Raw genomic sequence first — 14,815 nt, forward strand, 5'->3', positions numbered from 1 at the left:
AGATTTAACACTCTGCCTGCCTGCTCCTCGCCGAATCGCTAGGATCTAAACTACCAAACAGAACAACACAAGAGACACAAGATTTATACTGGTTCAGGCCACCATTGTGGTGTAATACCCTACTCCAGTGTGTGGTGTGGTGGATTGCCTCTTGGGCTGATGATGAACAATACAAGGAAGAACAGCCTCGCGAGGGTCTGTTCTTGGCTGGTGCGATGAACTGCTAGGAGGAGTTCAAAACGCTCTATCTACTGGTTACTTGGTGAGGATCCAGATTGCTAGATCAGGCCCAGATGCCTCTACCCTGGGGGTGGCTAGTCCTATTTATAGGTAAAGACCCTGGGCCTCTTCCCAAATATTGAGCGGGAAGGGCGCCAACAATTGGCCATTTTGAAGGGGAACAACGGGTACACTTATCCTGACTAAAGTTGGTCCTCGCCTGTCAAAGGCTCTGGTGATGACGCCTGCTTGGGCTCCACAATGACTTCTTCCCTGCCGTTGGGCTGGTCTTGGTCTCGTTGCACCGAAATGGATGCCTTTGCTTGATGCTCTCGCCTGCGCTTGCTCCCTTTGCACCAAAGAGGAAAGGAGGACACTGCGCGCGCTGGCGCCCGACTGGCACCCTTGGTCGTCATGGCTTGCGTCATGGGCACCTCGTGAGGTACCCTGCCTTGAACTCTCCGCCTCCTCGTGAGCCAGCCTGACGAGGCCGTGCCTGAGGAAGCTCCTTGTCGTCCGCCCCGCGAGGCTTGGCCCCTCGCGAGGGTCTTGAGTTTGTGTTGACGAAGATGGGCCGCGCCGGGCCCCCCTTTGAGCCACGCCACAGGCTACAGGCAGGCAAGTCTGGGGACCCCCATTCCCAGAACACCGATAGTAGCCCCCGGGCCCACGGCGTGCCCGAACTTGGCCGAGCAGAGAGGCGAAAGGGCAAGTGCGAAGCGTTGCGGGCCCTAACAGCCTGCGGCCTTGGGCGCCGCATGGCGGTTGATTGGACGTGGGCGCCTCTGCAACCGCGCGAGTTGATAAAGGAGCGGCATCTGTCCCTTCCCTCCTTTGCTTCCTCCAGTTGCTGCTCAGATCCCCTTTCTTGCGCCTCTCCTCCCCGCTTCCGAAATCTTCAGATCTACTCCGTCCGCGCGACCTAGCCAGACATGGCGCCTCGCCAAGCCCCGGTCGGAGCTTGGTACTCGTCCGCCTTGGACTTGCCGAACGTGTCAGAGGCGAGCCTTGCCCGGGTGCGCCAGATGGCGGCGGCGCAGGGCATCGACGGGGCGAAGGTGTTCAAAGCCGGCTCTGCCATCCCTGGAGGCCAAGGGAGCACCTTCTATCCGCTCTTCGTGAGCGCCATTGTCGCTGGTCTGGTGCCTCCCTTTTCCGAGTTCTTCTTCTCTGTCCTCCGCCATTATAACCTTCAAGCTCTGCACCTCCATTCCAACTCTGTTCTTCTTCTGGCAATCTTCACCTATTATTGTGAGGCTCACGTAGGGGTGAAGCCCTCAGTGGCCTTGCTGCGCCACTACTTCTCCCTCCGGACCTCCCGTGGTTCCGTCTCCACGTGCGCGAGCTTCGTTGCGTACGGCAGTTCCATCGCCATTTCGAATCCTGGGAAAAGGATTGAGGGCTTCAGGAGCAAGTGGGTCTTGGTGGATGCTGGGCATATCCACCCTCGGCTGAACCTGCCCACGGGGCACCCCGCGAGCTCCGACGACTGGTCCCGAGTGGAGCTCGTGGATCCCCGCGCGAAGCCAGTGTTGGAGAAGATGGACGCGGATCTGAGGCCGGCCAGCATGGAAGCGGCGAAGCTGACCGGTGCATCGCTGCTAAGGGAGTTCCTGGAGCACCAGCTGGCTCCGCTTCATCAGTACTCACTTCCGATGTGGAGGCCCCACCCGAGCCCCGCGGTCTTGGCCGATGAGGATCTGGCTGCGGTCCTCCAATCCTTGGTTGGGGGCGCCGTGGCGAGGCTGGAGGGCGCTCCTACGCTCCTGTTCCTCGCGAGGACTGGGAGCAGGTAGTGGGGTCCATGCCCGTCTTCAACGTGGACGGGCCCATGACTGCGGAGGCTCCAGAGGACCTGGTGGACGTGTCCTCCGGCGACTCCAGCGAAGAGTAGGAAGAAGGGGAGCGGGAAGAGGGGGCTAACTCCGAGGCGGAGTCGAGGGCTCCCCCCCTTCGGCGCAGGTCCCGCGCTCTCCGCCTCTCTCTGAGTGATGACGACGAGGATGATGATGAGCAGGGCGGCGGGAGCCTGCCTCCGATCTCGAAGAAGGACGGGACCGGGTTGATCCCCCGCGGGTCTGCCCCAGCCCCGAGGTGATCCACAGGCGCACCTCCTACTCCCGAGCACCTTGAAGCTGATCCTAGCAGCCGGCTCTCGGGCTTTAAGTACGGCCGGAGGCTGGTTGAGCCTGCAAGCGACGACCTGTAAGTGCTTGATTCCTGTCTTGATTATTGTTCTGTTGCTGAGGCTTGATGTTCGTGTCTCCCGGCTAGGCTAGCGCCCGCGGCAAAGAAGTCGAAGGGACCTCCTGAGGTCCCATCCGTGGCAGCGCCTCTGCCCGAGAAAGAAGGCAACTGTGACGCACGGGCCTCTCCTGCCCGGGCGTCCTCGTGAGGCCTGGCTGAGCCTGTTGGGGCGAGCTCAGCCCCCTTGGCCCAGGAGACTCCAGAGGTGCCCTTACCTGATGCCGCCGCCACAGCCGTCGTGGCGCAGCAGGTTCCGCCTCAGGATACTATGGTCACGCTGCCGTCTTCTCCTCCTACTCCACCGACTGCTGCTTCCCCGACTACTGTTCTGGATCGCGCCATTGCCGAACTGGACCGTCTGCGGCAGGATCTTCTGGGTGCTGACCGTTGTCTAGTGGTTGGGCGCTTGGAGCTGGCTTCTGGCTGGATTCGCTCCGACGCTTCGATACGGGTGGCGCTGGTCCAGGCCTCGACGACTTGCGACAAGGAGAAGCAGGCCGTCCTTGGGGCGAAGGTTGCTCGCGACGCTGCCTTGGGGGAGGTAGCTAGTGTCCGAGGTCGTTGCGAGGCACTGGAGAGCGAGCTGAAGGGCCTGCAGAACCAACTTGCCGAGGAGGACCGCCTTCGCCAAGAGCAGGAGGAAAGCATGAAGGCTTGCGAGGTGGCCGTCAAGGACCTGGACGCCAAGCTCAAGAGGCGCCGTGGCCGCCTAGGCGCGCTGGAGCAAGAGCTGGAGGCAAGGAAGGTCGAGCTAGACGGCAAGGCCCGGGTTCTCGCCGAGGATCGCGTGGCCTTCGCGGATATGGAGGAGAAGGCTCGCACTTCATTGAAGACGCTTTATGATAGTGGCCTAGAGAGCCCGCTGGCCGGCGAGGAGGATGGCCCCACCAAGCTGCTTCCCTTCCTGGTTCGCGCCCTTGAAGATGTCACCCTTGGCCTTGGCCCTACGGTCGAGGCCGAGGCATGCGTCTTGTCTTCCGCAGCGCTGACACGGGTCTTCACCCACATCTATCTTCGTGACCCCAACATCGACCTCGACAGCCTGCTGGAGCCAGCGAGCGGCGAGCGTGCCGCTGCTGCTACTGAGGCCGTGAAGGGTCGTGCGGAGGCCCTGCTGGGGAAGTTCCGGGCCTTCAGCATGAAGCCGAAGCGGAGCGCTGCTAGCCCTGCTGCTCCACAAGGAGAACCTGCTCCGCGCAGCTCCACCGCCAGCAAGTGACTCCGTCGTGGCTCCCGTCCTGCTTTTAATTCCTGCGCATGTACCATGCCTCGGGGAGGCGTTAAGACTTGCATTTGGTGCTGTGATAACAGTATGGACTGTAATATTTGCTTTTGAATTCCCTGAAATTTGCGCTATACCTTCCTACTTGCTTATGTTCTACGCCGACAGAGCCCGGCCCCGCGCATACCTCAGCCGCCATTGGCCCCGACCGGAAACCAGGACGGGACCAAGGGGTGAGGGGCTACGTGACAAGTTAGGCTCCTGAGTCGTGATGCTCAGGAGTCCCCCTTGGCGCTCGAACAACAAGTAGGGAGGTGAGATGTGGGTGGATCTGCCGTTCTACGTCTGCAGAGCCCGGCCCCGTGCATACCTCAACCACCGTTAGCCTTTCGCAACTAAGGAGTGAGGGGCTACGTGACCAGTTAGGCTCCTGAGTCGCGATGCTCAGGAGTCCCCCTTGACGCTCAAACGACCTTCGTACCTTGGCTCCGCTCGGGGAGGGACATGCGACAAACCAGGCCGGGGGGGGGGGGGGCCTGGCCAGGTGGCGTGCGTGTGGGCGTGACCCAGGCGCAGCCCCCGTGCCTAGCCCCTTCGCGTGGCACTCCCGAGGGGAGGCGTTGCGATGAGGCCAGACACTGAGCTCCGGGCTCCCTGAGGTTGATGCGGCCCGGGGGCCACCCTCAGTTGTTTATCACCAGCGCGGAGCATAGCGCTTCCATATGCGTAGGGGCATAGCCGCTCCTCGGCAGTGTCGTCAGCCAGCACGGAGCATGGTGCTTCAACTAGTGCATGGGAGGGGGCTCCCCTCCGGGAGGAGCCCCCGGGGCGTATACCGCCCCACCTTGACACGTGGCTGGCATGGTAGGGGTTGACGAGGTGTATCTGGGCACTCGTGGGCCAGCGCGGGACTCACGGGGCCCTACCTCAAGGCGGGTTGTGCCTGGCTCTGGGCCTTATCTTGGAGTGTGTTCCTGCAGATTTGGCCAGATGCCGATGCTCTACGTCCTCGGGTCCCGGCTCTCGAGCTGGTCTCAGCCGTTGCTGGCATGCGAGGTCGTGATGCCATGGACAAGACCAGAGGGTGAGGGCTGGAGAGCCGGCAGGAGCCCTGAGTCGCGATGCTCAGGCACCCCCCTTTAACGCGCAAGCTGGGTTAGATGTCAAAACTCTACGTCCTCGGGTCCTGGCTCTCGAGCTGGTCTCAGCCGTCGCTGGCATGCCAGGTTGCGATGCCATGGACAAGACCAGAGGGTGAGGGCTGGAGAGCCGGTAGGAGCCCTGAGTCGTGATGCTAAGGCACCCCCCCTTTAACGCGCAAGCTGGGTTAGATGTCGAAACTCTACGTCCTCGAGTCCTGGCTCTCGAGCTAGTCTCAACCGTCGCTGGCATGCCAGGTCGCGATGCCATGGACAAGACCAGAGGGTGAGGGCTGGAGAGCCGGTAGGAGCCCTGAGTCGCGATGCTCAGGCACCCCCCTTTAACGCCCAAGATTCCGACACCCAGGAGGAAAAGGCACCAAATAACAAGCATGATGGGTCAAAAGCATAGCCCTAAGGTAAACGCAAGAAGGGTACACGCCGTTGGGTCAGGCCCGAGCGACTTGGGGATGATGCAGCCCGAGGGGCGCCCCCAATAAGGTAAGCTAAGAACATGAAATAAAAGGGAAACACACCGCAGGGACAAACCCACGCGGCCTGGGAATAATGCGGCCATGAGGGCGCTCCCAGCAGGAAATGAAACTTGAAAGATGTCACCTGATGATGTTGGGGACGAAGGGGTGTTGGTGTAGCGACTCGGCGGGCTGCGGGAGCCGATCCTCACGAGCCCCCAGGCCCAGGGGCCTCAGGAGGCTCCGGAGGCGCTGGCGGCTCCTCGCGGGCCATCTCCATCTCCACCAGGGCTGCGGAACACCTGACCTCTTGAGCCTCCAGGATGGCCCTCATGAGGCGCTGGTGCGCAGCAGCCGCGTTCGGCAAGCCATAAGGCATGCGAACATAGTTGTGAGGCGGACCCTCGCAGCGTCCCACTTGCGAGGGCCAGAGGCACTCCTGAGACGCGGCTCGGTTGAGCCCCGGTATGTCGATGCAGACGCATAGCCCACCATCCTCGCCTGGATGGGGGGCCACAGCGGGTAAGCGGCAACTGCCTCTCATGACCCTTGACTCCTGTAGCTCCTGAATGGCCTTGCTGATGAACTCCTGAGGGTTTGGCCCTCCTTGCCTTGCTCCTTCTTGAGGAAACGTACTTCGAAACACGCCTCCACGTGGTGCCCAAGCGCCTCCCTCGTGACCTTGGCGAGGTCGGCGGCCCTCCAGGGAAGAGCCCCCGAGCCTGCCTGACAAGGGCGCCGGGCGCGCTTCCCTATGCAATGGAAGGAGGTTCCCCCTGAGCAGGCGTGGGCCCTGAGGGGCCTGCCTCCTAAGGGGCCGGGCCGGACGATGTCTTCTTCTTCTTGGAAGCGGCCTCGGGAAGCCTCCTACTTCCGCGGTCCGGGTCTTCCAGTGATGCGGCCTGAAAGGCTCGCTCTAGGGAGCACACTGCGTCTCTCTCTTCGCAGGGCACCGTGATGACCCCGCCACTTCCTGGCATCTTGAGGCCATTGTAGCCGTGGTGGGTTACGACCATGAACTTGGCCAGCGCCGGGTACCCGAGGATGGCGTTGTACGGCAGGCGGATGTGGGCGACGTCGGAGTCGATGAGCTTGGTGCGGTAGTTGTCGCGTGCCCCGAAGGTGACAGGAAGGCGGACCTGCCCAATCGGGACCGTGGAGCCGTCGGTGACTCCGGAGAAAGGCTTGGTTGGTTGAAGCTGGCTGTAGGGTACTTGGAGATTGTTGAACGTTTCCACGGACAAGACGTTGAGCCCTGCCCCGCCGTCGATGAGGGTCCTGGTGACCAGCATGTTGCTGATGATTGGGGAACAAAGCATCGGGAGGACTCCGGCCGTGGCCGCGCACTTGAGCTAATCCGCTGAGCTGAACGTGATGGCGCATGCTGACCACCTGAGAGGGTGCGTGGCCTCGAGCTTTGGGAGGACTGCATTCACTTCACGGGCGAACTGCTTGAAGATGCGTTAAGAGGCTGGGGCTTGAGCTCCACTTAGGATGCAGGCGATTGCACGTGGTTCCTGGAAGCCCCCAGCCCCCTCATCCTGATGACGGTCTTCATTTCTCCTTGGCTGCGGCGGCAGCGGAGGGAGGCCCGCGTTCCCTTGCGGGCGATCCTTGCGAGGCTGATCCCTCCAGCCTCCCTTGCGAGGCGGGTCCTGCCAGCGATCCTCGCGAGGTTGGTCGCGCCACCCTTGGCGTGGGCCGCGGTCTTCCCAATGTCCTGCGTTCCTTCCTCCTCCTCGGCCGTAGCCCCGGTCGCTGTGCTCGGGACGTCTACCGACCCTTCCTTCACGCACAGCCCGGAGCTCTTGGCATTCATTGGTGTTGTGGGTGTGGAGGTCGTGGTACACGCAGTACCGACTACCCTTGAAGGATTCGGGCTGATCTCTGCCCCGCTTGGTGTCTGGCTCTGCCGCGAGTACGGCAGCCCCCTTGCGCTTCATGTCCTTGGCCTTGGGATTCTTCTCTTCTGGGTCCATGGCAGGCAGCTCGAGGAGGGAGAGGCGTCCCTCCTCAGCCCTGGCGCACTTGGTCACCAAGTTGAATAGCTCCAAGGAGGTGCACAGGTCTTCATGCAGCACCAGCTCCTCCTTCATCTTGACGTCGCGCACACCGTCGGAGAAGGCTGAGATGGTGGCCTCCTAGGTCACCTTGGGAATCTTGAGGCGTGCGTTGTTGAAGCGCTGGATGTACTTCTGCAGGGTTTTCCCTGGTTGCTGCTTGATAAGGCGCATGTCGCTCATGGCGGGTGGCCGGTCGCGAGTACCCTGGAAGTTGGCGATGAAGCGGGTGCGCATCTCGTCCCAGGAGGAGATCGTGCCTGGGGCCAGATTCAGGAGCCAGGTGCGGGCACCGTCCTTGAGCGCCATGTGAAACCAGTTTGCCATGACCTTTTCGTCTCCGTTGGCAGCCTCGATGCCCAACTCGTAGAGCTGGAGGAACTCTGCAGGGTCAGCCATGCCGTCGTAGCGAGGAGGCAGGTCTGGTTTGAACTTGCCGGGCCACGCGACGCTGCGTAGCTCGGAGGTGAAGGCGCGGCAGCCCGCTGTGGCCACAGGAGGCCTTGGGCGACGAAGAGCTTGGTCCTGTGGGTCCCCATGCGCCATGGCTGGGGGCAGCGCAGGGTCTTGACGTGCTGGAGCAGGGAGCGCTCGGGCAGCTTCTCGAGGGCGAGGGACTTCTTGGCAGCTCTGCTCTTTCCGCGCTGGCGCCTGACGGAGCGGGTTCCGCCCAGGGGCCGCGCGCCTTGGGGCCAGGGCGCCTTCTTGAGGAGGAGGCGGCTAAGGCGCCCAGGAGCTTCATTGCCCGCGCAGGGCGGGGCGCGGTGCAGCGAGAAGGACGGCGCGGGGGAGCCCCCGGCGGCGCAGACGAGCTCGGCGACTCGGTCGAGCCACTCTTCGTAGACGTCGTCGATGGGGCTGTAGCACAGGAGCTCGTTTGCCGTGATGAGCGCGGCTCGGGCCTCCATGGCCGCGCGGGGCGCGCGTGACGAAGAACCAGTGGGGGTGAGCGAGGGTGTGGCAGTGCGGCTGTCCCGCCTCATGGATGGATGCTGGGATGATGCTTGCTGTACATTCCCCGCCGGGCCGGTCGCGGCGTTGATAGCAGGTGACGGGGAACGACGAGGGCGCCCGTCAACGGGAGCCGTCTGGGCGACGTGGGAAGCGAGGGCGGCTCGGCGCTCGGCGCGAGCCCGATGAGCGTCAGACATGGATGCGGTGGTCGGAGAAGAACAAGACGTCAGACATGGATTTCGGGTCCCGGCAGACCCTTGAGGTTCGAACACTGGGGTGCGCGCAGAGATTTAACCCTCCGCCTGCCTGCTCCTTGCCGAATCGCTAGGATCTAAACTACCAAACAGAACAACACAAGAGACACACGATTTATACTGGTTCAGGCCACCATTGTGGTGTAATACCCTACTCCAGTGTGTGGTGTGGTGGATTGCCTCTTGGGCTGATGATGAACAATACAAGGAAGAACAGCCTCGCGAGGGTCTGTTCTTGGCTGGTGCGACGAACTGCTAGGAGGAGTTCAATCGCTCTATCTACTGGTTTCTTGGTGAGGATCCAGATTGCTAGATCAGGTCCAGATGCCTCTACCCTGGGGGTGGCTAGTCCTATTTATAGGCAAAGGCCCTGGGCCTCTTCCCAAATATTGAGCGAGAAGGGCGCCAACAATTGGCCATTTTGAAGGGGAACAACGGGTACACTTATCCTGACTAAAGTTGGTCCTCGCCTGTCAAAGGCTCTAGTGGTGACGCCTGCTTGGGCTCCACAATGACTTCTTCCCTGCCATTGGGCTGGTCTTGGTCTCGTTGCACCGAAATGGATGCCTTTGCTTGATGCTCTCGCCTGCGCTTGCTCCCTTTGCACCAAAGAGGAAAGGAAGACACTGCGCGGGCTGGCGCCCGACTGGCGCCCTTGGTCGTCATGGCTTGCGTCATGGGCACCTCGCGAGGTACCCTACCTTGAACTCTCCGCCTCCTCGTGAGCCAGCCTGACGAGGCCGTGCCTGAGGAAGCTCCTTGTCATCCGCCCCGCGAGGCTTGGCCCCTCGCGAGGGTCTTGAGTTTGTGTTGATGAAGATGGGCCGCGCTGGGCCCCCCTTTGAGCCATGTCGCAGGCCGCAGGCAGGCAAGTCTGGGGACCCCGTTCCCAGAACGCCGACATGCACGACATGTCATTTTGTGATATGCCCTCCCCTCTACTTATTCGAACTCCTGGATCCAAATGGCAAACTTCTAGGATCAGTTATGGCAATGAAATCCATGTTGAAAGACTTGTATTCCTTGCTTCCTTGATATCTCTCAAGTCTTCGGATATTAACATCATCTTGGGTATGGACTGGATGATAGCTCATCATGCCAAGATTGATTGTTTCACCAGGTCTGTTCAGCTTACTCATCCATCCGGTAAGATAGTCACTGTCTCCACCAGAGTTGCAAAGCGCCAACTATATTCTCTTAATGACGGCCCTCTTCTAGACATTGAAGATATCCCTGTAGTCCGTCAATTTCCGGATGTGTTTCCAGAGGAAGTGCCAGGCATTCCACCTGACAGGGATGTAGAGTTTGTCATAGATCTTATCCCAGGAACAACTCCAATTTCTAGGAGACCTTACAAGATGGCACCCTTAGAACTAGCCGAGCTTAAGAAACAACTTGATGAGTCCTTGCAAAAGGGTTTCATCCGTCATAGTTCTTCTCCTTGGGCTTGCCCCGTCCTCTTCGTCAAAAAGAAGGATGGTACGGACCGGATGGTTGTAGATTCTTGTCCCGTTAATTTGGTCACGATAATGAACAAGTATCCACTCCCCAGGATCAACGACATGTATGATCAGCTTGCTGGATCCTCAGTCTTCTCCAAGATGGATTTGAGGTTAGGCTACCACCAAATCAAGATCAGAAATGAGGAGATTCCTAAGACCGCCTTTGTTACTCGTTATGGCCAGTACGAGTACACCGTCATGTCCTTTGGCCTAACCAACGCCCCAGCCACTTTCTCCCGCTTGATGAACTCGATCTTCATGGATTACTTACATAAATTCATCGTGGTTTACCTCGATGATATTCTTATTTACTCGAAGAAAGAGGAAGAGCATGCTGGACACCTTAGACTCGTGTTAGAAAAACTCAGAGAGCACCGCCTTTATGCCAAGTTCTCCAAGTGTGAATTTTGGTTGCCAGAAGTGACCTATCTAGGCCACGTAATCTCTGGTAAGGGCATTGCTGTCAATCCCGAGAGAGTTAAGGCCGTTCTTGATTGGACTCCACCAGAAACCGTTAAACAAGTCAGGAGTTTCCTTGGTCTAGCCAGCTATTGTCGCCGCTTTGTTGAAAACTTCTCCAAAGTAGCCAAACCCCTCACGGAACTTCTCAAGAAAGATAAAAAGTTCGAGTCATCCCCATAGTGTGAGCATAGTTTTCAAGAACTGAAAAGACGCCTGACTTCTGCTCCCATACTTGTGCCACCAGATTTCACTAAAGACTTTGTTATCTACTGCGACGCCTCACGACAGGAATTAGGTTGCATTCTTATGCAGGATCGTCATGTGATTGCCTATGCATCTTGACATTTGCATCCACATGAGGAGAATTATCCTACACATGATCTAGAGCTTGCAGCTGTAGTCTATGCACTCAAGACCTGGCGACATTACCTTCTTGGTAAACATTGCAAGATCTACACCGATCACCAGAGTGTCAAGTATATCTTCACACAACCAGATCTGAACCTTAGGCAAAGACGTTGGTTGGAGGTGATATCAGATTATGATCTAGGGATTACCTACACTCCAGGCAAAGCCAATGTTATGGCTGATGCACTAAGTCGTAAATCCTATTGCAACAATCTCATGTTGCGGCAGGGCCAACCACTTCTCCATGAGGAATTCTGTAAGCTTAACCTTCACATTGCTCCTCACGCATTCCTTTCTACCTTGGTGGCGAAACCTACTCTTGTGGATCATATCATAGAAGCCCAGAAGCATGATACGGGGATTACCCGGATCAAGAGAAACATTGCCAGTATTGCTGGTAGTTTCTCTATAGATGATCGAGGTGTCGTTTTCTTTGGGAACCGCCTGGTGGTCCCCAAGAAGCAACATCTTCGACAACTGATCCTTAAGGAGGCGCATGAATCTCCTCTCACGATTCACCCCGGTAGTACTAAGATGTATTAGGACCTACGCCAGAGGTTCTGGTGGACTAGGATGAAGAGAGAAATCGCTCAGTTCATTGCTAACTGTGATGTTTGTTGTTCCATTAAGGCAGAGCATCAGAGACTTTTTTTTTGAATTGGTGACAGTGGGAGAGGCTCCCACTGACTTTGTGTTACTCACAACAGAATAGTTACATTTGTGTTATAGAGGGGTTTTAGGCCCCCCCCGGCCATGATTGATACAAAGCTAGCTGCCCAAACTAACAATGAAATCAAAGAGGAAAGGATGAACCTTCTCCGGACAGTTGTGGGTCACCAAACCCAGCAAATGTTTAAATCTAGCTAACCATGCCCCAAACGAATGCGGGATCCTCCTGAAATGTTGGTTGTTCCTTTCCATCCACAGGCTCCAAGCAGCAAGCAAGAAGATGTCCATGAAAAGCGGCCGACGCCAATCTTCTCTACCACCATGCAAAATGGCAAGCCTGTTGGTCCCCCCTGGCCACATCAGACCAATCCTACTCCAGCATTGTTGGGCAAAAGGGCACGTGAAGAAGAGATGTTCCACGGTTTCCTCGGGTGGGTTTTGGCAGAGCATGCAAGTATAGTCGCCCCCATCCACATTATAGTGCCGTCGCTTCAGCATATTCCTGGTGTTCAACCGATCTACCATAAGCAGCCACCCAAACATCTTGAACTTGATCGGGCATTTGGCTTTCCATAGCCATCCAAAGGCCTCATCAGCCACAACCTGTCTGAAGCAGTGGATATAGTATTTCTTAGACGAGTATCGTCCCAGGTCACAGACCCAAGTATCAACCGATCCACTGTCCAGACCGACGTGTGCGGACCTTTGCTGTATCTCTCTGATCTCTTCCCTGGCCTGGATCGAAAGAGGCAGACTGAAGATCGAGGCAGGATCAATGGATTTGAGGATCTTGGCAACAGAATCATCCTCATTTAGGGCATATGAGAATGCCCACGGATGCGTATCCATTAATGTGGAGGCTGGGTCTCCCAACCAGACATCCTTCCAGAAAAGTGAAGTACGACCATCTCCGGGGACTACCCTGGTGATCCCACGGAAGATTCCACTGAGCTGCATTACATCTTTCCACCAGAAGGAACCCACTGGCTCGGCGGTGTGCGGCACCTTGTTTGGGTAGTGCGCTTCCCAGATCAGCTGAACCCAGGGTACATCTTCACGATTGTAGAATTTGAACAGGTATTTAAGGAGAAGCGCGGTATTTTGTATTCTGACATTAATAACACCAAGGCCACCACACCGTTTCGGTCGACAGACAAGCTCCCATGCAGCAAGGGAGTTGGATTTGATCCCATCATCAGAATTTTTTGCCCATAGACAATAGCGGCGGAGTTTGTCCAGATGTTCAACTATTTTTGGGTGTAGCTTGATCGTACACATTGCATATATCAACATGGAGGTGACCACCGAATTGACCAACGTTAGTTTGGCCCCTGACGACATCAGTGTTAGGGCAGTGGAGGTTTTCCTCTCAACCGAATGGACTAATGGCATGAGATCAAGAATCGTCGGTCTCGTTGTCCCCATGGGAAGACCAAGGTATGTAAACGGCAGGGAACCAACCGAGCAACCAAACACTTCCGCCAACCCCCCGGCACGCTGATGATCAACATTGATGGGTATGAGGGTCGATTTATGGAAGTTAATTTTGAGCCCTACCGAAGCCGCATAATCCTCCAAGATAAGTTTCATACGGATTGCCTGTGTAGGACAAGCTTGCATAACCAAGATCGTGTCGTCAGCATACTGCACCACCGGGAAGTCACCTGCATTTTCACGTGGAATGGGTAGCTCTAGCAATCCCTGAGCATAAGCATCATTGATCGCAGCTTGTAGCAGATCAGCAGCAAGAACAAAGATTAGTGGCGAGAGAGGGTCACCCTGTCGTACTCCACATTTGCATTTGAATTTCCGGCCAGGAACGCCATTCAAGAGGACGGATGAAACTCCCGAGCCAAAAATCAGTTTCATCCAGCCCAGCCACCTATCATCAAAGCCCATGTGCTTCATAATTTCTAGCATGGGGGCATGCTCGATCGTGTCAAAGGCCTTAGCAAAGTCTAGTTTGAGCAATATGATCTCTCTTCCAGATGAGTGGCACTGATGAATGTATTCGTACGACCACGCCAGGCAATCCTGGATGGTCCTACCTTTGATAAATCCATACTGATTCCTGTGAATAATTTTTAGGATCACTTTCTGCAGTCGGTTCGCCAGGATCTTTGTAATGACTTTTAGACAACAGTTGAGTAAGGTGATTGGTCTGAAGTCATTAGCCGTCTCCGGAGAGGAATTTTTGGGAATCAAGGTGATGTAACCCTCACTTATGCTAGTGATATCCAGACCACCTGCATGAAATGCGTGACAGAGATCATAGAAATCTGTCTTGATAATTTGCCAACATTTCTTAAGGAAACAACCATTAAACCCATCCGGGCCAGGTGCTCTGTCATTTGGCATTTCCTTAACCACAGCATCTATTTCATCATTAGAGAATGGCGCGCTCAGCTGGTCCAGTCCATCAATCCTGCGAATGATCCTAGAAAGATCAAATTTCATCTTGGTAGGTTTAGAAAAACCCAAACAGTCTCTGTATGTATTGAACAGTACCCCCTCCTTGCCAACATGGTCATGTATATCGACTTCCCCAACTCTGAGCATGGCAATAGTATTGTGTCTGTACCTCTCTGTGGCCAAAGACTGAAAGAGTTTTGTGTTTTCATCGGCAAAACGAAAGTACCTGATCGTACACCTCTTTCGCCAGTACTCATTTTGGTATTTGAGCAAGGCCTGTAGATGGTTTTTCAGTATCTTCCTGAAGTTTGATTCCTGAACATATAGGGGTCGTTTATCCTCAAGTGCATCCATGTTTGTTAGAGTCTCATTACTGATTTGAATCAGAATTTTAAGTTTGGAGACACCCTTACTCCAACGCTTGAGATCATATCTCAGAATCTTGAGCTTTTTGCAAATTCGCGCCGCCGCATTGGGTGTGTGACATGGTTTAGACCATGAACCAGCAACAACCTCCATGAACCCCTCATGATCTGTCCAAAAATTTTCAAACCGAAAAAGCCTGGACCGTGGGATGCTTGATTCAATCGTGACAACACAAGGAATGTGGTCAGACACTGGCTTCCCCAGGGGCAAGACCATTGTGTTAGGGTATTTGGTGGTCCAATCAGACAACGTGAAAAACCAATCTAATTGTTCAAGCAGAGGATCATCTTGCATGTTACTCCATGTGTATGCACGGCCTTTAACTGGTAGTTCCATTAGTGATTGTGCGCGGATGATCTCATTGAATA

This window comes from Triticum aestivum, chromosome 6B (assembly GCF_018294505.1).
Source record: "Triticum aestivum cultivar Chinese Spring chromosome 6B, IWGSC CS RefSeq v2.1, whole genome shotgun sequence".
NCBI lineage: Eukaryota > Viridiplantae > Streptophyta > Magnoliopsida > Poales > Poaceae > Triticum > Triticum aestivum.